The 23,121-nt window shown below is 40.2% G+C and overlaps 1 protein-coding gene across 1 annotated transcript in view; it reads right to left on the reverse strand.

The window, feature by feature from the left end:
- Positions 1-23,121, reverse strand: part of LOC120952793 (protein slit-like) — an 87,157-nt gene that overhangs the window by 9,126 nt on the left and 54,910 nt on the right. The window lies entirely within an intron of this gene.

Raw genomic sequence — 23,121 nt, forward strand, 5'->3', positions numbered from 1 at the left:
ACCGGCAATGGGAAGGTATGATGATGATTTAATTAGCAGAAATAACTTAATAACATTATTATCAGTTATAATTGTCCTCAAAATAATGGTCCATGTAAAACTTAGCCTTCTTATACATAGACATAAAATAAGATTGATTTTCGAAGCAATAGCTAATTCACAACCTTAAATAACCTACATGGGGACTACAATGCCACAAGTATGCAAATATCGACTGACGATGGAGCTTAAATGCTGATATACGTTTCCATAGATAGGATATTCACAACTCCTTGTCAATCGCCATGCAATAGCAGCAGAATGTGTCCGACATACTCTTAAACGACATATCCTTTAGCTTTAACAGTATATACACTATACTACCATGTCGAGACTTAGGCATAGTGTATATTTCAAGTTTGACTCACTTATGGTACCGGTAGATGAAAAATTATAGGTTTAAGCTTGGTCCTATGTCACAGATTGCATCGTCACGCATGGATGGTTTGGTAGAACAGAATCCCTATAAATTGAACTAAAAACCATGTCAACCGTAAGAGTGATAGAGCATGTCGTTCAATGAACTACTCGAGTTCTTCACCAGCACCCTGCATGAAAGGTCATTTAATTACTATTTCGTTCAATTTGTATCCATCAGCATTCTAATGTTATGGAATGACAGTAACAAAATCCTCTTCAAGACGACATTCCTTTTTGAATTTCAGTAAACACAGATAACCATTTGGGAGGATGCATGCATAGAATCGCAATAGCCAAATGTATCTGTTGTAGCCAACAAAAAATCGCAACGGAAACGCTAGTTCACATCGTCGTACATCTTTCGCCAGCTGTTAATATTCATGACACATTTCGCTCGAATTTACGCTTCTTCACACACTCTGAGGATGTGTGCTCTCGGTGTGTTACCTCTCGAGTGGCTGCCTCGCGGAGGCACATGTCCGTCTACATCTGGATGCATGTTTACACAACGGATTTACGAGTGTTTGCACTTGAAGATGAGCAAAAGCGAGCAGATGAAAGGGAAATTGATGTGAGATTCGGACGGGACGGATGGGATTCGCTTGATTCAGATAGCTAGGGGCCGGAAGGTGAGATGTCCCACGGCGGTGAATCTTCGTTTAGAATCCCAAAATTCTTCAGCTGCTGAAGCTGCATTGTGTGCAGAGATGCACGGTAGCACTCAGCGAATGCACACGTATTGTATGGCATGAATGGTGATGGAGGTGTGGGTGCATAAAATAAATAAAATGTTGCACTAGGAGGTCGTTCCAGGCAATGCACTGAGGGAATATTTACGAACAACAGAAAATATTGCTCAAACTGCATTAGAGTGCTTCTGCTGCTCGTGTGGGATGTGGTATGTACGGTGTAAGTAAAAGCAAGACCCGTCACCAAAATCATACTGCAGCACTGAAAAAGACGGATGTAGATGAAGCTGCATCAAAATATTTCCCCAAAATGCAAGCGCTTGCCACATGCAATCAGTGGCAACGTTGCTCGCTTGAAATGTTTGTACCATTTTTACTACGTCCTGTGGTAGTGTGGGATGATATGCACGTTTGACTAGATTCACCCATGTGTCAGTCATGGTGTCATGAGCCCGTTCCACAGATAGTTATCGTGTGAAAGGAGTCACAGAACGCCAACTACGTTTTATAATGCCTGTGGCAGTAAATGTAAGTGAGAAAAATGGCACCAGGCACATACGAAACTCGTGTGATTGAATTCTCTCCACAGTCCTGTTGAAAAGGAGCACAAAAGATGTGAAAATGTGGACGATGGTCCCCCAACGTATTCCTTGTGTCAGAATCAACTAACAGCCGCTCCCGCAACGGGCACTACAAAAAGGATAATGCAAATGTCATGTACGGGGTAATGGTTCACGCACATAATGGGAGAGTAAGCAGATTTTGGTGTTGAATTGAAAATGTTAAAACCGATTGAAGTGCTTCGTTCACAGTTAACCAGCACATTTGGCACCTTTTTTCCTGATGGCGTTAATGATGAGGCTTCGCGAGTCAAACGATTGCTAACGGGCGGCTTTTTATGTGGATGATCCTTGCTTTTATGTGTACTCTCTGCATTTTTTGTTGAATATGTTAGGTGTTGTTTGATTTTTATTTATTTGGTAGGGTGGAGTTCTGTTTCCTGGAAAGCCGGTTAATAGCTTTCGGCTGGATTATGAGCACTCAGCGGGGATGATGGTGAGCAATTAAAGTCTTTTATGTGTCACGTTAATCCAGATGAACGTTTGAAGACATTGAAAGGCTTAATGAGAGTTGATAATCCGCAAAAAAAACATTGCTCTATGTTTGTTTTATTTAGCTGTTGAAACTCTAAAGCTTAAAATGTATCCTTAATTTTGTGAAACACTCAGTTCAGATATATAACATGATTATTACGTGAATATTTCGTATCGCAAAATTCGCGTCATTTTTTACCCATCAACCGAGAGCATATTAAATAAATGGCAAAGCAATAAATTCCCATTGACACTAAGATGCCATGAAGTTTTAAATATTTGTCCATAATTGGTTTCGTGTTTCAAACGTTGATTCTTCCACTGTTTTATTTCGAGGCTGTCTCACTTTGTTGGTCATGTTTTTGCTTCAAATCCCACACAAAATGTCCGGCACAGCGTGTTGTCAAGAAGCAACGACCTGTTGACATGCAAATAAACATGCATTAGCATTTTGTATTCCATCTTATACACTCACATACTGACTGAATATATCGATGGAATGCATTTATTTTGCATACATACTTATTGTCCGATTGCGAAAGGTGTGGTGGATTGCATGTTTGATTCATATTAGATAGCAAAAGCAGGACAATGATCATCTAATCCACTCTGTCTACACATCACTTTATCGACCGCCCGGTTGGAGGAACGCATACCGAAGGCTACAAAATAACAATGAAGTTGGTTTTGAATTGGTTCATAAATTAACTGAGAATGGAATTTGATGAGCTGATAACGCGCTCCACCGACACTTTGCGGTGCTCGTGCATGCATTTACGTGTCCCCGTGTTATGGCGGACTTGGGATAGCCAAGCGCAGTGGAGCATCCTCAGTGCTAACCACCAGCACATGATGTTGTTCGATGCTAATGTCATGTTAATAAATGGGGTTTCGGTGAAATGGGGCCACCCGGTGTTGGTTAGCGTGTCGCATATCGCTGCAAATATGTATGCATGTGGCAACAAAACACTGCACTGTATGTGCCGGGAAGCGCCCATAAGAGGCCTCTTGTGGTTTATCGTCCCTTCATCATCATCGTTGATACTGTGCGAATGACATTTTCCGAGCTATCGATCCCGTCAACGTGCAAGCATGCTAACAACATTCTGATTAGAATTTATAATCATCAAAGTGTCCTCTACGCTTGTCGGCGTTTACAACACCAATCCGTTCACGAAACTCATGGGATACTGCCCTGAGTGTCCTTTTGAATATTTTCAACTAATTTATCCGACAAAAGAAAAGGATTGGACGTCAGGGAAAAGTTAGTTTGCTGACAGGAAAAGTATATTGTCTTATTGGTAGGAATTTGATGAGGGTCTGGCAGGGATCAACATAAACTTTATTTTGAAGTTCATAATAAATAACAAATATGCAATCAGCAATCCGCCGACTAGCCTATAGTTATAAATGAGGCTATGAGCACAAATTCAACAATGGTTCAACCCGTAAAACTCTGCTTGGAAAACATTAAACGAAAATAAATCGTCTAGATTTATCAACCTAGCCAACTGGTCAGTTTCTCAAAAGACTCTTGATATAATTCTTCGCTCTTTCTCTCTGCAACGAAAACATCTTAACGAAAACCTTCGGAATAGGCTACCTTCCTAAGAACATTCCACCAACATGGTCTACGGACCATCCCAAGCACGACAAGAAAGATTTGTGCTGCAGGAACTAGCATTCCTCTTCCCTATTTCCTGCAAGTAGCAAGCAGAACACAGTGCAGATGGAAGTCAAACAGCACATTCATTTCTGCTCTGAAGTGGAAGCGAGTGTGAATGAAAGCCAATCCGAAAGCTGCTACTAACGACGTTCATATGTGCTTGGGAATACTGGAGCAGCCGCAATTTATACAGTATCTCCATGGGTTTGGTTTCTAGCAAAATCACACTGAAACACGATGATGCTGGGTGTAGATGAGCATGTAATTATGTATGTTTACAGATATCATAAGACATGTGGACATCCAAATGGTAGGTGTGGATTCCGCCAGGGAACTGCCAATTTGCGGTGCCAGCAATCATGTTAACCGGAGCTGTTTGATGGTAGAGGAAGGGCGATAATTCAGAGCATAGGTCAAAAAAGCACGAAACCGATGTTATGGATACGAAGTTGGTATCCGCGTGGTACGGAAATTCTTCCTCAGCATCATTGCTATGTGACCAATTTGGTAATTTAGCCGACGATGGAGAATATTTGGAGCGTTTAATTAAACCACAAACCTACGCTGGATTGATGGTGGTCGCAATGGGATGACTTGTACGTGATGACGAAGTTATGTCAGTCGATGAATTCTTGATTAACGGTTTTGTACGATATGCATTGTTTAGATAAGACGTGATTTGTATTTGACTGGAATGTCAGAGACTTTTTGCAATTCAATAAATTCTTGAAAAGAATCTTTAATTAAAACCAAAAAGGACAGTGATCTGACTTCTCATTGAAAAGTTTATTCTTCAACCTTTGTTTAAGTATAACTCAAACGACATATTAAAAAAAAATGTCGTCAACTACAAGCTGATTTCGATCCTTAACACTTGCCTGAGAGCCTCTTGACAAGACAGCAATCACGAGCAGACTTTGCGTCGACGCGATGTGAAATAAACGTGATAATTACTCCTATTTGCCTGGTTAATTAAGATGATTTCAATCTTGTTAAGACTCACGACATCAATGGTGAGTTAAAAAAAAGACTCGAGCATCATTGTTTGCTTAAAGGGTCTCCGCTGTTATACTCCACCCAATCTGACTGGCGAGCGTTACACGGCCGTACGAATATAGTTGTGCTTCGCTACAAAAATAGAACTTACGACGAGTGAAGCAGTTTATTCCTCCCAACACCAGACACATGACGAATGCATATAATCTTAGCTTCACGCTGCATCTGTCTTTCAACACTGAAATCGGTACTGGTTTGACGATACCATGTATTTTTTATGACTTATGTTCAAGAGAAAACGGAAGGAAAGGGGTCCTTTAGTAAAGCAATGCGACAAACCAAAGACGTAGCGGTATGGTTGAATCTATTTACAACCTGTCACAGGTCCTAAAGACTGGTAATTATTTCGTTCTACATTCACAGCGCTATCAGAGTTATGTCGACAGATGTGTTAAAACGGACCACAAACACGTTAGGCAATGCACCATAGCAAGGGTTGTGTTAGCTAGCGTCTAAGCGGTTTGGCTGAAAAAGACATCTCTTTTAAACCCAACTTTCGCTTTTTGTTGGCGAGAGCTAGCCACGCCAGAGTTATCCATAGAATCGGGGTTTAGAAAAGAGTACAATAAGCATTCAAAAGAAACTGGAAAAACCTGATCAACGGATTTACGGAAGCTTAACAAAACTGACAGATTTGACAAATTTAGACACGATGGTGCCTCAAGCTGACAGAAAGCAACCTGCGTTGTGTGCATTGTTCGTTCGGAAACTGACTACACCATATTACGGCAAGACTATAGCTGGTCCGATCCGACTCACGGTATCTGATTTATCATCGACCAGATCGTTGATAGAATCGTGGGTTTTTGATTGAGCATGCCAGATTGTGAAATGTAGATTAGAAAGCGCTGTGTTGTTTGATGATTGATCGAAAAACCTACACCTTTAGGGAGCCTATTAAGTCGTCTACGCAGTTTATTTAATCGATTCAACATAACCCAAAAAACATTCGGGTAATGTGGTCTCTTTTTGACCCAAGAAACCATTTTAAGCGTCCAGATTGTTGATCTGTGCAAATGCTTATTGTGACAGTAAAAAGTTTATGTGGTCCGATTGAGTAATCGTGGGGCTTTAAGACCACATTTCAAAATGTTTTTGACAGTCTTGAAACCAACGCAAGCGACTGCCGTCTTTCTGGAATTATCATAAAAGCTAATGGAGCGTTTGGCCGTAAATTTAGCTTCGACCGTTCTGCAAATATAGGGGGAACTTAGAATAAGGTGTGGGAAGCTGTTAAATCCGGCACAGCAGATAAACAGCTGTAAAGATAATCTTGATCCAACGCGTTGCTGCTTGTGCCGGACTGACCGAGTGGTTATGAAAATGTGGTAATGATATAAATTATTTGCGCACGAGTACAAAAACCAACACTTCAAACATGGCAAAGTCACTGAATGTCTAAATGTTGAATCTTAGGTACATTAACACGCCTTAGCTAATCGACCCCTACCGGCACCGCCTTTCCCGGGACCAAAACAACGAACTTTTGATAAGCACTCACAAAAACACACATTTTATTACATCACATCTTTTCCTGGTGCCTTGCCGGCGGGTAAAAAGGACGCACTCAAACGTATCGACCATCGCGGTAGCATCCTGATAGCTCTTTCGTTGAAGCTCCCTTCTTCAACTGACGCCAACGGCAAACACCCGCATAGAGTAAGGTGTGTGAGTGGGCTTGGCATACGGTCGTAAAAAGCGACTGAACGAGTAAATTTCAAGCCAAATTGATTTTCAACTTTAAGCAAAGAGGTTAAATACTTAATCTGATTTATGCTCCCAGATAAAATCTTCCAGCTTTTGCGTGCTGCAATGGTGAGGCACGTTGCGCTACCGTGACCGGGTAGCACAATTTGTCGAATCGTACCAGAAGCATGGTGCATTTTGGCTGGTGAGTTTTTTGGGTTCTACCTTTGTTGACCATTCTACTACCGTCTGTTTTTCTCTTTACGTGCCACTCGCTTACCGCAATAAACCCATTGCAGAAGTTAGTGGCAAACGATTGCACTTTAGCGGTTACAAAATGATCCAGTTTTACTGGCGCCTTTACGCGGCTCGCATAGAGATGAAACAAGAATTGGCGTTTATGCTTACCTGAAAGTAAAAAAGAGAAAAAAGGACTCGGATAATTGACTGATTAATTATTACCAGGTGGATAAGAGTGTGAAAAACGACAAGATAAAACAATTCAAAGGGTTTCATAGGATCGAATTCAAGTGGATGTGAAGGTGCTTCGTGATAATTAAGATGCTTTACGAACATTTTAGCCATCGGGCTCATTGTTCCATCGTTATCTAGGGTCTTGTACCAAGGTAAGGCAAGATTGCTTGTAAAAAAAGAAGCTTTTCGTTTATTCAACACCTTCAAAGACAAATATATTTCGTATTAAAGAACAACTTTAACACACTGAACATTAAACAAGGCACATTTACAAAAATAACTATTCCTTCTATGACTCATGACATCATCTCTACTTCTCAAATCCCATTGACCTTAGACAGTCCTACCATAAATCTTTCACATTTCACTGCATCCACCGTCAAGGCAACACGGCAACAGATTATTTCTCCGTCTTCGGCTTTCCCTTTTCTAGGAAATCAGATTTATCGAGCCATGTCTGTTCAGATCGACGGATCTTGGTTTGGGGAAGAAGGAAGGTGTTTGCAAGGGCGCATTTATAAACCGATTAAGGCTTTCGATTGGAAGACAATCACAACACAAACCACACAAGACGCATCTATTTCTACTTTTTTATTAACGCCACCACAAACAGAGATTTACCATTTTCATTTGGCCCAACTGTCCTACCAGTCCTATACTATGGGCATGTTGATCGAGATTTTCTTATGACCAGAAAACCAGGAAAGCATATCGAATTTTTTCTCAGGCACAAACCAATACCTGTTTTGGTGCTTTGGTGTTGTTCATCGGTTATAACTTCGAAAATTGTAAATCAATCTTGGGTTCTACGCCGGTGTACAAGAACATTGGAATTTTAGGAGTCCAAACACGAAATTGTTCAGTGTGCTTCCGTGGGAGAGGTTGTTGACTGGGGATATTGGTCAAACCTTTTGGTCATAAATTGTCCAGAAGCGAATTTAATTTGACCAGTACGACATGTGAGCCGGTTTTACCACAGTTGGCAGCGTATCCATTTGGGTTAACGTGTGGTTTGAACTAACCCGGTGATTAATGGGACCTGGGTCATCGCCACCCAAGACGTCTGCTCTACACACTCTCAGATGATGCATCGAATATCAATCGAAGCGGTCAAAATGCATCGTTTCTCTGAGAGTGTGGCATCCAGACACATAAAAAAGGAATCATGATGGTTTATATTGACACATGGCATGGAGAGCTATCGAAGTTGTCGACGGATTTCGCCGAAGCTCGGACTAAATATCATCATCCGACGTTAATTGTTGCGACGGTCGTAAATCTCCAGCAACGTCCAATAGGCCAGTGCGTGTGTGCTTGTTTCATGGTACAAGCGTTGGCGTTTGCGGAGATGCTGTTCCATCCCATATGGTCCGAGAAGTGAAGCATGATTGTAAGAATTATGAATACCTTTGTTTATACAATGTGCCGTCTTCGCGTAGTACCATAAATTGTATACATCGTTTCAAGCTGACCGAACGTAGACAGTGACCAAATGTGAACACCACCTCCACACACACATCGGGCCGTTTGGCTCGTAAAAAAAACGAACCGAGGATCGGGGTCGAAACAATGCGTCAAATTAATGGTTCCTGACAAGATGATTTGATTATGCAAAATAACAGCAACGCACTGTGGGAGGAAGTTGAAGGGTTCGTGTATGCTGCTGCGAAGGAAAGAACTCCGCCGGTGCTTCATAATTGGAACCATTCTTTACAATAAATTAACTTACGCAGACGGGGGGATCATTAATTTATATAACAGCGCGCCGGCAGAGGAAGAAGCAAACAACTGGGAAACGAGTGTTTGACATCCGTAAAAACAAACGACGTAGGTTGAAAGCATGGCTTCCAAATTGAATAAGTTTAGTAATAAATGATTGGAAACCTCCTTCACAAGCACTAACGGCGATAAATAGACGTGCGAAGAACATTTTAATTTGTCTGAAAATTAGCATCTTTTGGACAGATTGCTGAAAGAGATGAGATCTTCTGATTGAATTCTGATTTACAGCGAAGCTGGTTTACGGCAAGTGGTTACGTGCGGCAAGTTAACCCGTGCTTCCAAATTTTGATATATGTGAGAGTAATAATTGTATTTCAATTTGTGCGATAATAATGTGTTTCTGACCATTTTTCCTCAGATCCGATTACCAACAGATGACCTGTTACAAAACAAACAATGCTGGCTGGTTCAATGATGCTCCCTTATTTGCGAAGGACAAAAGCGTTTCTCGCCTTGAGTACGGCAGCAGTTACGAAATGGTGCTAGCAGCGATAAATCTTCAATTTGTGCATCTTTCAGCTCACCCATCATGTCGTGTCTCGGATTACATGTCTGAGGATGATGGCAAGCAATATTGGTAACACGTTGCCCATTTGTCTCTTTCTGCATCAGACATTCTTTTACCATCGGTAGCGAAAAGGAATGGCATGGATGTAAAGCAAAACAAATAATGCTTCGTATAAATTACTCATTAGTTTTCCTGGACATATCATGATCCCGAATGGGAGGAGTATGTAATTTTTCTTCATACCTTTCATTCTTCTTTGAACGACGCAAATCATGCACTTGACGACCGGGATTCGTTGAGCAACGGAATCCGGTCCTCTGCTGGGAACGAGATTTCAGGTTCATTTCTCATAATTTGATATTTCAATAAATCTCCCAGTTTTCGAGCGAATATCTTACAAATCAAAGACAGAAGAAGACCGAGCATTTGTTTTCGAAGATGTTCCAGCAGCGAGCATGGGTATATGTCACCGTACGATATGCACAAACGCTTTTTTTTGGCCCTTTGCCAACGATTTTTGTGAGAAACAAGCAACGTGAACAACGAAAGGGATAACAGACGACTACGGCGACGACGAAACCAAGTGAATGCATCTGCCATGTCCGATTTATGATAAAGACGTTAAGGACTTCTCGCTTCGATAGCGTCGCTTTTTTGTGGCGCCTTCCAGCAATACCACCTTCATGGATGAGGGATTGGAGTTGGAGTGTGCAACACCGTCTTACTTTTTCGTGGCGGTACTGGTCAGAATCGAAAAGACAGAAAGAAGAAGCTCTAAGAGAAGAATAAAAAGGTAGTCACATAAGAGGATGGGCAGGCGAACGTCTCGAGACCGTAGCGAAAGATGAGCATTGCTCATCCTCCACGAAAGTTGATGAATAATTTAGAGCGGTGCTCATGTTAAGAACCCGAAAACCCAAAAACCCAACCACACTGGGAATCAAATCGAAAGGGATGATCATTGTTCCTAGTGCCTAGCTTGAGGATGACTTTATAAAATAAAAATATTTATAATTTATGTGCTTTAAAAATTCACTCGATCTCGTAAAACTATCCCACCGCTCGACAGGGGGTTCTCTTGAAGGACGCCTGGAAAACGGTGTCCCTCGTACTTGAAATCTTCTACAGAAGCCCTCGCTAAGGGCGGGCTGCACACTTTTCGAAAAAAAACATTAGAGGCAGACATTTTTTGTTGTTTCGTTCGCTTCATTTCGATCTCTTTTCTACAATCAAAATTGGATCATCGCTACGGGGGCGGTATAGGGACGAATTTTTAAGAAAACAATCCCTGTCGACATTCCGGGTTTGCGTTTCCAAACACGAACAAAAAAAAAACAGATTCAACGGTTGTGCAATCTCACTGCTGCACACACTCCAACGAATAACAAAGTTCTTTCTCTGCAATGCTGTTTTGGTCGTTATTGTCAATATTTTCTCTCTACTTCCGGGTGGGCATCCCGTGGGGCAAATTCGATTTCGTTTGTGGGAAAACTGAAGGATGAGACACTACTGGCGGATGTCGCCTTCAAATATGGTTTTTTCTTGTTCAGTTTCGAATATATTTATTTTTCGTGTGCATTCTTCTTGATGCAACTGACACTAGTACAGCCTTTGCCGTTATTGTGTGGTGCGTTTTCTTCCAGGAAAGGAAAAGGTTTTTCTTTTTTTCCAGTTCATTTCCCATCGATAATATATTTGTTAAATAAAAATAAATATTGTCCTGCCGTTGCCAAAGGCAAGTAAACTTCTATTATATCTCATAATGTTCATTGGGCGTTGGGTGACAGCATATCAAGGGTGTTATTTATGTGTCACAGTAAAAGCTATAGTAGATTACACCCGATCAATGGGATCATTAACGTTCTACGGATTTGAACTAGAAATTGAACGAGAAGGATCAAATCAATGATAAAAAAGATCCAAGTGCTTAACTTCAGCTTCTCTATAAATAGAGAATATTCGGAGGTTGTGTTGTCGAATCTATACATTCATTCATTCATGTGCTCAGTCGATTAAGATTCGCTTGCAAGTAACATCTACTGAATCTACGGCTGAATAATGTGTTGTATGTTCTGGTGTGGTACCGCATGGTCTCCAAATGAAATATATACCTTCTCTGTACATGCTGATGAATATTTTTCTCTAAACATAGCGAACAAACTGACTCATAGGTAATGTAGTGCAATGTTTATGTTTGTATTACCGAACCGTAATTGCTACGTAAACACAGAACTACTTACTTCGGCACACTATCCACGTAATCTTGAAGCAGATTAGAAGTTCGAGTTATTTATCCATTCTCACGTCAATTTTGTGATAAATTTCTGCTTTTATTCCATTTCGTAGCAGAGGCCAACGTTGTTTACATGTAGGCTGAGGATGAAAAGCCTTGCCCTTGTAAAAGCCAAAGACCTGAGAGTTTTTTCGTTATATATCATTTAGTTTAGGGACACTTAGTTGTTTGGCAATTTTCAGTCATATTGAATTTTCCATAGAAATATGTCCATAAATGATTGGGATGTTTTGAATTGAAACAGGATTTCATGATTGTAAACGCTCCTAGTTGAAAATATATGAAAGCTTTTTCAACTTGATGAATGCTACAGATGGTTCCAATGAAGGATAGTACGAACAATGCGGTTTGCATACCGCACTCAGTCTTTGAAGATTTAACCAAAAAAGTACCCAAAATTTCTTTCATTCTTACGCATTGGACTTGAACCGATCAAAGTAAGACCCACAGATCGTTTATCTTAAGTTCCAGACATTCCAGGTTTAGTTTGCTGAATCTCGGAATGTATAAATTTATCATTCTTTCCTGCATTTGCTACTGGTTGGACGCCATTTCGATTCAAAACTCCGCCAAAAATAAATTTAAACATGTTTAAAATGCTTCGTAAGCGTATACATATTTACAATAATGTTTCAAGAAAGCCGAGTTTTGAAAAAAAGAAAATGTTATATGTCTAAAAAATACTAGCTGAAATGAAAATATTTTTTTTGACTATCATGTTAAAGAGCTATGTTAAACAATAAAGTATGTACAGATAGAATTTTATATGTTAAAATACCGTCATATCTATGCACAAAATTCTATTAAACAGAATCAAATTTTTTTTTCCTGCCATAACAAGGCACATAATCCTCCCCGCTATTTTCAAGGATTGTTCCATTCTTTCTTATACGCTTTGCAAGCATAGTTCGCTTTTTGCCAAAGTCTAACTATGTTCAATTTCAATCACCATCACTTTTCCCGTCTCCGTGGATCCGTTGGAGTTAGAGGCATCATTTAAACTGGAGCCCGTCGGGATCGGAACGTGAAATATTGTTATGGGACTTAGACCGCGTGACGTGAAGAACGTGCCAATGAAGCGAGTTTTTCTTAGTTTCCTCTATCCACTGTGCTCCATAAGACCATAGCCACTAGCGTAAAGTGTTTGCATATGTGCGGTGGCCGTGGTTTTGCCTTCATTGTGGTTTTGTCTTCGTGCATGTAAAACCGTCCCCTTGGTTTTGCTTCTTTTCCTAGCGCCACACGTGGCAGAGGTACAGAAAGAATGTTTCTCTCATTTCTCGGTTTCGAGGTTTTTGCTGAACTTTTCTCTTTTCTTGTGAGTTGTGAATTGAAAAGAATGGTAAGAAATAATGTAGGATTTGTTTGAGGTTTTTCACATGAGGAAATAGAGGAAAAAACTCAATAAGTACGTGAGCATTGAGGGCAAATGTGATAAAACCGTGCTTTCATGGGGACAGAACAAACAGGTATTGGTGCGGAACATTAGCCATTAATCACTAGATTTTGTACTATGTTTTGTTCCGGATTTGTTTAGCTAACGAGCAAATTGAAATGGTCTTGCCCTAATGGATTTTAAATCCATGTATCACATTAAATACGAAACCAAATTTATAGAAACCCATAACATTTCATTATTATTTATATCATTTTTTTCCCATTGCGTGGTAGGAGGTTCTATATTTAATTGCAGGTATTCATTGTATTGTTCACTAACCATTACTTTTACTCAATTTATATCACCAGCAATTGTTATATTTAATTTGACAAATTTATCAAACACCTCTCATATGAATTGGCACTTCACTTGGAAATCCAAATGGAAATCCAATTTTCCACACGATAAAAAGTCACGAAGGAAAGATGTCCACAGCCAAATGGCAATAACCAAATGTGAAAACATTGCTTCCATTTCCATACTCCCTGATTCTGCTCAGTACGGATTGCAATCGTGTGAATATTTATTGACAAAAGATTAAAATAAAACCCAATAATTTAACTTAATTAACGTCAGTTCCATGCATTTTCCTGTGTACGCTCTGTATTCGTCCCATTTGTTCTCCTGATGGCTATGAGGATAGCTTTTGGAGGACCTTTTATTTTTGTGTGCACTTACTATCACATCCGGATGTGGGAAAGCCACTGTGGGATAATTTATCTGTCGCCTGCGTTGTCATCGATTATTCATTATGAGCCCATGATATTGACAAGAGGAATAAAAATCCAAATTGTCATCACAGTCATGTCCGGAAGGTCCAACAGTAGAATGAGAGCACCGATTGATTTTGTCTTCTTGTGTGAAACAAAGTTGGACGACAATCAGAACAGTTGAGTTGAGTGTTTCAGTGTATTATCAAGCACTTACGATGGGCAGTGTAATGTCTGAGTGGTTTTGACACTGATTGAATGTTGCACAATGATTGATTTCATTAGCATCATGTAAAGTGAGGCTGTTTCCGACTTTTCTCTGCATGCATGATTTTGATTTTTAAAATAAATATGAACAGACTATTTATTTGAGGAAAGCATATCTCAACAACAAATATGTGTAATATGTAATATGTAACATAAATTATTCTTGTTTCGAACATGCAACGCGTTTGAATGCAAAACACTACATTTTTCATGTTTAAAAAATCGTGCATCTAAAAGATTATAGCAAACAATAAACATTTTCAAACCCGACGACAACGTTTTCCGAAGAAACTTATTGTTTGAAGAACTTCTTGAAATTGAAGAACAGCGACATTACCACCTATTGTTTTCGATCTTTCAGGAACACAATTGAACCGTACAATGATTCTATGTTTAATCCACGTACTCTGGCTGTAAATGGTTTTGAAGTGGTTATGGATTATTTGCACCTTTAGATATTTTGAATTTACAGAATGCAGACTCGGGTCAAGTATCATGGGCTAGAAAAGGGTTCAACAAGCATCTTATTGAAACGTTCCTATTGCATTACAATCGAAAATTACATTTTAAACCTCACTTGGCACGATGCGCTTTTTACAACCTTTTTGAAACTCAAATACATTCTGAAGCACATGCTGCCGTAACAATTTTCCCCTTATATACTTTTTTAAATACGTTTACTTGTCACCATTCTGATTTGACAATCATCTTGAATAGAAATACCACAGCAAACTCCATGGCGCCGTCCATTACTCCCTCACCATTAAATACATGACTCATCCGGCAGACGAAAGGATCATCAATGTTCATCCTTGTGATCCTGCTGGTTTCGTTTAGACGGGAAGCACTCAGACGTTTTTATGACTCACGGTAAATGTGAAAAGAAATGTCGGCAAGAAGTGAGAGGTTTATTGAATCAGGACAACCGTTCAATCTACCAACGCTATTTGGAGTGAATGAATTTGTTTCGTAGGACAATAGAAACATATCCACCTCGTATGTGGCTTTACTGACTAAGGTATAGCTATGCTGTTTTAATGTAAGAACACGCTTCCAAAGGTTGTTTGTTGCTTCCGGAGGGCTACACTGCGTTATTTCTGTGTCTAACATTAATTTTTTTTTGTGACAAGTTGTTCATCAGAATGCAACCATGGAGCGACATTGTAACCCTCTCCCGGAAGAAAGGTATTTTTATTAGACACGACTGTTGTTGGTATCATTTCGATGGCGGAGACGGTGGACACATACCTTGCACTGATGGCACCGGCAGTTAGAATGCGGACATCACAAAGCCAGCACTGTTTATGATGTATCGTCATCGTTGTTAGGTGGCTTGGAGAGCTACGGATGGTTAACCTGTGCCGAGAACCCGAAGCTTTGCTACGGCCACCAGGGGAGCCGTAACTTTTTATTAGGCTCCTGTTTGTTGCTGTTGGCTGTAACGAATGTGCACCACCCCATGTAACTTTTACGGCGAGCATGGTGTCCAAGCACATGCATGATCCACCGAGCAACCAAGCAGTCTTTAAATTAATGCGGATCCGTATCATCGCCTATGCTTGTCAGTGTGGTTCGTTATGGACAATTCGGAATACAATATAATAGCTGAAAATGGCCCCATCCTATTCATGCATTAGCGGTACGTTCAATTGCGGTAGTTTGTTTTCGGCAGCTCCAAACCTTCTGGCCGCTCGCTAATTGAACCTTTTTCGCCAGTTGTTTGTCTCGGAGTGGTAATAAATTTCAATTTTCTTTATCCCCTGCCTGTTCATCGTGCTGGCTAGCATCCGCAGGTATCCTTTACTAGCGCTAAACTTTGTTAAAAGCCCGACTCCTAATAAACAAGCTATTCTCGGGTGTTTGTCAGCGAAATGGAACGAGGATAATATGTAACTTGTTTATTACCTTTTCGTCCCAGAATGGTCCCGACGGTCGTCGATAGTGTCATCGAGGTTGGATCTAATAAATTACAGCACATCTTCAAGGCAGAGTTTGCTTTAGCTTCTTGATCTTAAACGTCTGTACTTCGTACTGTACTGAAGACTTCGAAATATTGCAACAGCCAGCAATCATAACTTTCGCGTTTTGCGTTGGTAGTGAAAAGCAAATATCTTTTAGCTAAGCGTTATAAACTACAAGTAATATAATATCGTACATGTATTTTTTGTGCTTTGTTATATTTTAGAAAAAAAACAGTGATCCAAACAATCAATACGCATACCATCTGTCAACTTGTTTATATTTTCTAACAAAGAAAGATTATCTTACCTAATCTGACAAACTACATCTCAATTTTGGGCAATGAAAATATAACAAATAATGTTAAAAAATTAACCCGTGTTTTTGGGGGGACAACTTTAGCGGTTGAAGAGCGAAAAGCTGATTTTGACGAAAATGGTAACCTGAAAGGAATGCTGAACGAGATTCGCGAAATGTATCGCAATCAAAAAAAACAACCAGCATCCCAAAATAAAAACGGTATACCGCGTAAACACCGCCAGACCATGATTAATTACACTTTTATGAAATTTTGACATCATTACATGATTTATGAATCGGGCTTTATGCGTCGATTTGGTGGTCCACAGTACCGTTGCCTCCTGTCCATTAGAGAAAGGTTCGAGAAAGGTTATTCTCGGGAGCATTTGGGCGTCTGCTCTGTCCATTCGTTGCCAATTTGCTTCTGCTCAACAGCTCAACTGCAGTGCAACAACTCTTCACGCTTTCAGTCGGTGTTTTATGTGCTATGGATTGGTTTGAGTTGATTCCCGAGGGACATCTTGCCTGCTCTGAGCATCACAAGGGGAAAGTTTTTGGCTAACCGAAACAGATTTCTCATAATTCCACCAAGCATCCCATCTAAATCCAATGCAGTGGATTATACGTAACTGGAAGAGATGATTTTTCATCCAAAGCCACTCAAAACCAATCTCTATGTTCTTCCCGAAGGCAGAGTTTATCAAATTATTCAACCCCTTACAACTCCATCGTTTTTCATCTGGTTTGAAAGTAATAAACAAAGGAAAGATATAAATGATTGTTGGTCGATTACGATGAAAAAAATCGATTATTGCTTAAGCTATGGCTTATTCCCTTTCACGAAATGTGGTGCAATTTGTCCATGAATTTTGTGTGATCAATATATCTGACACAAAATTGTCAGCCTGTACAATCTTTAATTCATGAGAGCAGTTGGATAAAAAATATATACCTTGGGGGCGAAATCAAACTGGAAAGAAATTGATCATGAAAGTAATGGCAAACATAGGACTGATGCAGTATAAATATGGAAAAACGAAAGGAGAACACAATTCAAAGGCCAAAAATGCAAAAATGAAACAAACTAGCTTCAGACGATAAACCTGCATTTACCCTGCGGAGTGCATTTATTTGTGGTAAATGTGGTGTATATGGGTGTGAACATATCGCAAAGAACAACATCGACATCATGGAAATGGTTCGGTGCACAATGACGATGCACATGATTCAGAAACAGGATGCAAGAGCTCGCGGAGGTTTGGTACGGAAGTTGATCGGTTTGGTTTTTCGATTTCCACAGCCCCAAGATCGGTGGTGGGATTGGTGTTAATTTATGCAAACCGTAAACCGCACATGGTGGTGCATCCGTTGAACATACACTGCATTGAACCATTTGGGTAAAATGTTGTTCTACATTTGAAGATTGTGAGTGGGGTAATCATGCTCATGGCCTGTTTGAGTATAATTCACTCAAAAACAGCTATAAACAAAAACATTCAATCATGAAAATTTGATATCTTTTGTGTTTTAAATAGGTTAAAAGCGTAGTTTTCAGGGAATAACCTCTTGCTTTAATGATAAAGAGTTGTCTCGGTGATTCATGTCTGTTCAGTTCGAAAGTTCATTGGCCTCGTGCGATTTAAGAATAAAGCCTATCACTTAGATTCACCAAACGAACCACTGTTAGGAGTCTGATGTTCCAGATTACCTACACGATTCCCGTTAAAGCACAACACCAGATCTGCTATTCAATTGGCAATGAAAAGTGAAGCAAATTATACATCTTTAGATGTCGATTCATCCGATGGCACACTACAGAATGACCAGCGAAAACTTGAGCATCGTGTATCTCCAGTCAAATTGTGAGGGCTCCAAGAGCAAACGATATTCTGGAACGTAACGCCAGTAGGACCGCCCTATTACGCTGTTGGAGCTTTCCGCTGTGAGGAAGTGGACAGTTATCCGATGCGCTGAACCATAGCAAACGCGCGAACATTGTGCCATTAGTCGAGTCAAGGGTGTTCTACTTCATCTACTCCGGAGGTCTGCACGATGGCGATCTCCCGTGGGTCGCAATAATTTTGTGTGTGTTATTTTTTTAATTTGATTTCGTTTTGCAGTCGATATCGTGCATGTGCCAATGTTTGTGAACTAGGTACGAAAGGAAGGACGGAAAAGGGGAACGATTTCCTTTCGTAACGTTGCTACATGTTGGTTGAGTTTTGTTGTTTTAGTTGTTTTGCTGCTCTCATGTGATTTGATCGTGCCATTTGAACACGTTTACAGCGTGGAATAAATAGCTTCTTCGATGTTTCGTTTTTCTCTTCGATTCGGTGATCATTGTTTTGTGATCTTCGGATATCTTTCTAGTCTTGGGATTTGTTTTTGTGGCACACCGTTACCATCTGATATTCGAACATCGGCAGTGCATGATGTTGTTGTTCCACAGGAGTACGATATCGTTGCTATCTTTTGCTTCTTCATTTCGACTTGCAAGTTTCTTTCGAGCATTCTTTGGCATGGGGAAGTTCTAGAGAACCCTTTCTCTACACTCAACAGCAAAATAGCGTATTAATGAAATAAGAATGAAAAAGAAACGATATCAGTAATACAATTAAACGTTGTGTCTCAAGAGAACCATTATTTTCCCTAAACAATCAGAATAGTCTACAATCTATAAAAGGTTTGCTAACGACTGTGACGATTAAATATTTCCAATTTTTCAACTTTTTATACAATAAATCAAACTACAAAGAGTCAGTAAATTCATCATTTTGCTTTTAATACAAATCACATAAACATCAGCTACGTGTAGGATTAAAATAGGTTAGTTAGGATTAGTTTCATTCAAAAATTTTGCTCGGGGGTTTTTTTCTTCTAATTTTTCCAACAACGACAATCCTAAACACAAAAAAAAAGTTTAAAAAATTCAACTTGGCAGGGCTAGCTAAACTGTTCAAACAATGAGGAAAGAAAACGAATTCGAACCCATTACAAATCTACAAGAGTACCCATTGTACACTGTACACAAATTTCAAATCAATAAAAACTTGTATACTACATACTATAAACATCAGCTACGAGCTTTATTTTTATCCTAGAAAATAAGATTCATGGAAGCAAATTTGTAACACTCATTTCTAACAAATGGTTGTCTCCGAGCACCCGTCTGCATGATAACAGTCCGTGTGACGCTGACGCCGAGACATAAAAATTGCTACAGCATTAATTAAGCACATCCCCATGGCAGGAAGATGATTCTACGGAAGGTAAGAGGAAGCGAAGATCGAGAAATCTCACCAAACATACCTTATATGGTGTTGCTTTTCGTGTTTAATTCAGACTGGTTTTGCCAAAGCTTGCAAGCAACGACAGTTGAAGTTGGTAACGAATTCCAGTAGCATTCTGTGTCTACGTTTCAGGTCGTATAAGTTGTTTACAACTTAACAACAAATTAAACCACGTTGTCATCGGTAGAATAATTAAAAAAAAACACAAAGGTCTTCGAATCCGTTCCCAAAAAAATCACAAAAATATACAAATTCAATGGCAATTCATGGATTTAAACCAACAGCATTTCATACACATTTATTTCATATAGAGAGGCAAATGATTCTTCATGTAGTTGACATTTATTGTTAAACAAGCACGAGTAAAGACTTTTGACGAATATAAAACCAGTTCAAATAAACAAAAAAAAAAAGAAATTCTCTGATAAGCCAACACACAACAACAGTTAGCATCGAAATTTACCTCTCGAGACCCTTATACGGACGGTTTGTAGGTTAAGTGGCCTCATTAATTTAACGACTCAATTATATTGTTTCGGGGGAAAATATCAACATAATCATCAGCAGCACTTTGAAGAATGCTCATCGGAAATGGAAATCTTCTACAAAGCAATCCGTTGGCGTGTGTCAGCCTTCAGGAGTTTTTCACAGCGCTTTGTGAAGCACTCTACCAGTAGATGTATATTTTTATTCTGGATATGTTTTGCGTAGTTTGAAACAGGCGGTAAGCAAGGGAAGCTCACTTACGATAAATATACACACGTTTTACCACTTGAGCTCAAGTGAGTAATATCCTGCCACCCGTGATGGAGTGTAAAGGAAGGCTAATCGCGTGCACTCGTTGCTTGTTGATAGGGTTTTGCCTAGTGGTACCGCAAAAGGTTAAGAAAGGATAATTGAATTAACCTGTGGAATAAATATACCCTAGTAGGTAAGCTAATTTAACCTGTTGGACATGAATAACGTTCTTCACAAACATGTGACAGCAAGAGATGTTGACCGTCTTTTTTACGTGCGCTCCACAATAACTGCAATTATTATATGTGAAATCTGGTCATTCCAAATCCTTTTAATCAAAAAGAAAAAGAAAACAAACCCTTACAAAGTATCTCAACACAGAATCGTTTTATCCTGTCGAATAAGGAATGCTTTTCCACAGACTGAGCAGTTGACCTAAAAAAATGAGCAGAAATTAAGCTCCAATTTTGACAGCTAATGGGCAACCATTTATCCACCGTGACCGGCTCTCGATCAATTCCGTTGACCAATCGATGAACACCGACGGAGGCTGCCGTAGAAATGTTCCGCCATGGGGCAACATAATGATGATTAGTTTTAACGCTTTAAAGCTTATCCGCTGATCCGGTGGATAAATGGCAGCAGTTCGCTACGCATTGGTGGCGATCCGCGGAACGCAGAGAACGGGTGAGGGTGTATTTCAATTTCATGATTAGCTCCGGTTGTTTCGTGTATCCATTTTTTTCCATCGCGCCCTGTGACCCTCGTGACTGTAAATCGATGAAAATCACACCGTACACCAGTAAAGTAGGTTGAAACACGGTGGGAAACATGTGCATGTGTTTTGATTTCCTTCGGCAGCTTCTTCGATTCTGAAGGTGCTTTCGTGGCTCACTCATTTCGGCTGTGTGTCCACAATCCACGACGATTTACCCCGAAGAAGATGATGATTGATGGCTAATAATTTCTCGCACGGCAAGGAAAAACCGTACATAGCCGCGAATAAGACGGATGGGAATGTTTTCGACGGCATGGTAGATTTACGAAATCGAATTTAACATAGGCTACCTAAACCGGTTGGACAGAAAACTTCTAGCCTTCGAGCTACTGCCACCGTCAAGCGTTTGTTGGAAGCTACATAGTGTTGGTAGAAAAAATATTATGGTGATTTATGCAAACGAAACCACAAACACAACGCGCGATGAGCTGCTGGCAATAAACGCCGCAAAATCGTTTCTTCGCCAACTTTTCGCTCTCGGCAGGAGCGGATCTCCTACCCAGCAAGAAAGAGATGGTCCCAGATTCGCGAACGATGATGCCCAACGAGAGCAAGATTAATTGAATGCTATAAAATATTCATACACGACATTTAAATTAACCTGTTGACTCTGGCGGACACTTTGCGTTGGCTAGGGGCTTTTGCACTGTCGTAAGCATTGAGATTCTTCGAGTGTCATTCCCATGCCCCGTTGTTTGAGAGAAACTGTTTCCGCCGGCAATCGCGCGTTGTGTTGTTTTGAGTTTTGAGAAGGCGATCGCAATATGATTCGCGGCTTAAATGCTGCCGACGTCTAAAGTGTGGCCTAGTGGCGAACAGATTTCATCACGATCATGACGTCGCTTGTGAGAAGGCTGACGATGACGATGGTGATGATGATGCTGCTGCACTGAGCAATGAGGTAGAAATGTTAAGTGCAGATTGCGTGCATAGCGTTGGAAGCACATTTAACGGTCGGACACCAGCTGACATCAGAACGCCTACTTTCGCAAATGCAGAGTAACGTAGTGACGGACGAGGTGGGTTGCACGACGTTCATAGCAGTGGTCCACAGCGATGAAGGTCAGGTTTGTACAGCTCGCTTGGTAGAGTGGAGGATAGAAGAGCGGAAAATTAATTAACCATCTCCAACGGTCCATCGAGCTCGGGACAGCAGGCGTGCGATTTTCAACACCTCTGATACACACCCTAAAACACTGCATTATGGTAGTAAATTTAATCGTAGCTTATCAAACTTTATGTTTGATACTATTGCCCATGGAGTGGGGAGGCAAGAACACGCTGGACAGTTTATGCCCCATCGCCGGCAAGAAGCATCCCCGCCCACTTTACGCTTTTAATTGTTTCGCGTAATTGTAATTTATTGCATCGAATGTAATGCATCATGTTGTTCGCCTGCAGTCGCTGACCGGTTGTGTTGAAATTGATTTCGCGGCACGCCCTCGGACGGAATGTTCCTTCTAGGCGACGGTTTGAGCCGACAGCGCGAAAGGTGTGCGTGGAAAGTATTAATCATGTTAGAATAAATCATACCAGCTCTCACCTATAGAATAAGAAAGCACATCGCATGTAATAAATGGTAAGCTAATATCTCATAGTCAATTATCTAAGAAGATTCATTTTAAGAAGTAAAGTAGTAAGAGATTTACGTTCCACAATATTATTCTGATAGCACCCCAGCAAAATTTCAACAATTTTCAGAAGGACTTGCAATTGACCTCTCCCATGAAATTATAACTGATTTCGTTAATATCCTCAGGGCTATAGTTTATGTGAGAATAAAAAAAGGAAAATTCCCATTTTGAGCACACAGGGATCATTTCACAAAATAAGACATATCGTATTCATCCAATGAACACAATGTAGCATAGATGCAATCACACTAGATAAACATAGTCACTCGAAATCTCATCCAGAGAAAACTGCTCAATTCC

The sequence above is a fragment of the Anopheles coluzzii genome, chromosome 2 (assembly GCF_943734685.1).
Source record: "Anopheles coluzzii chromosome 2, AcolN3, whole genome shotgun sequence".
Lineage (NCBI taxonomy): Eukaryota > Metazoa > Arthropoda > Insecta > Diptera > Culicidae > Anopheles > Anopheles coluzzii.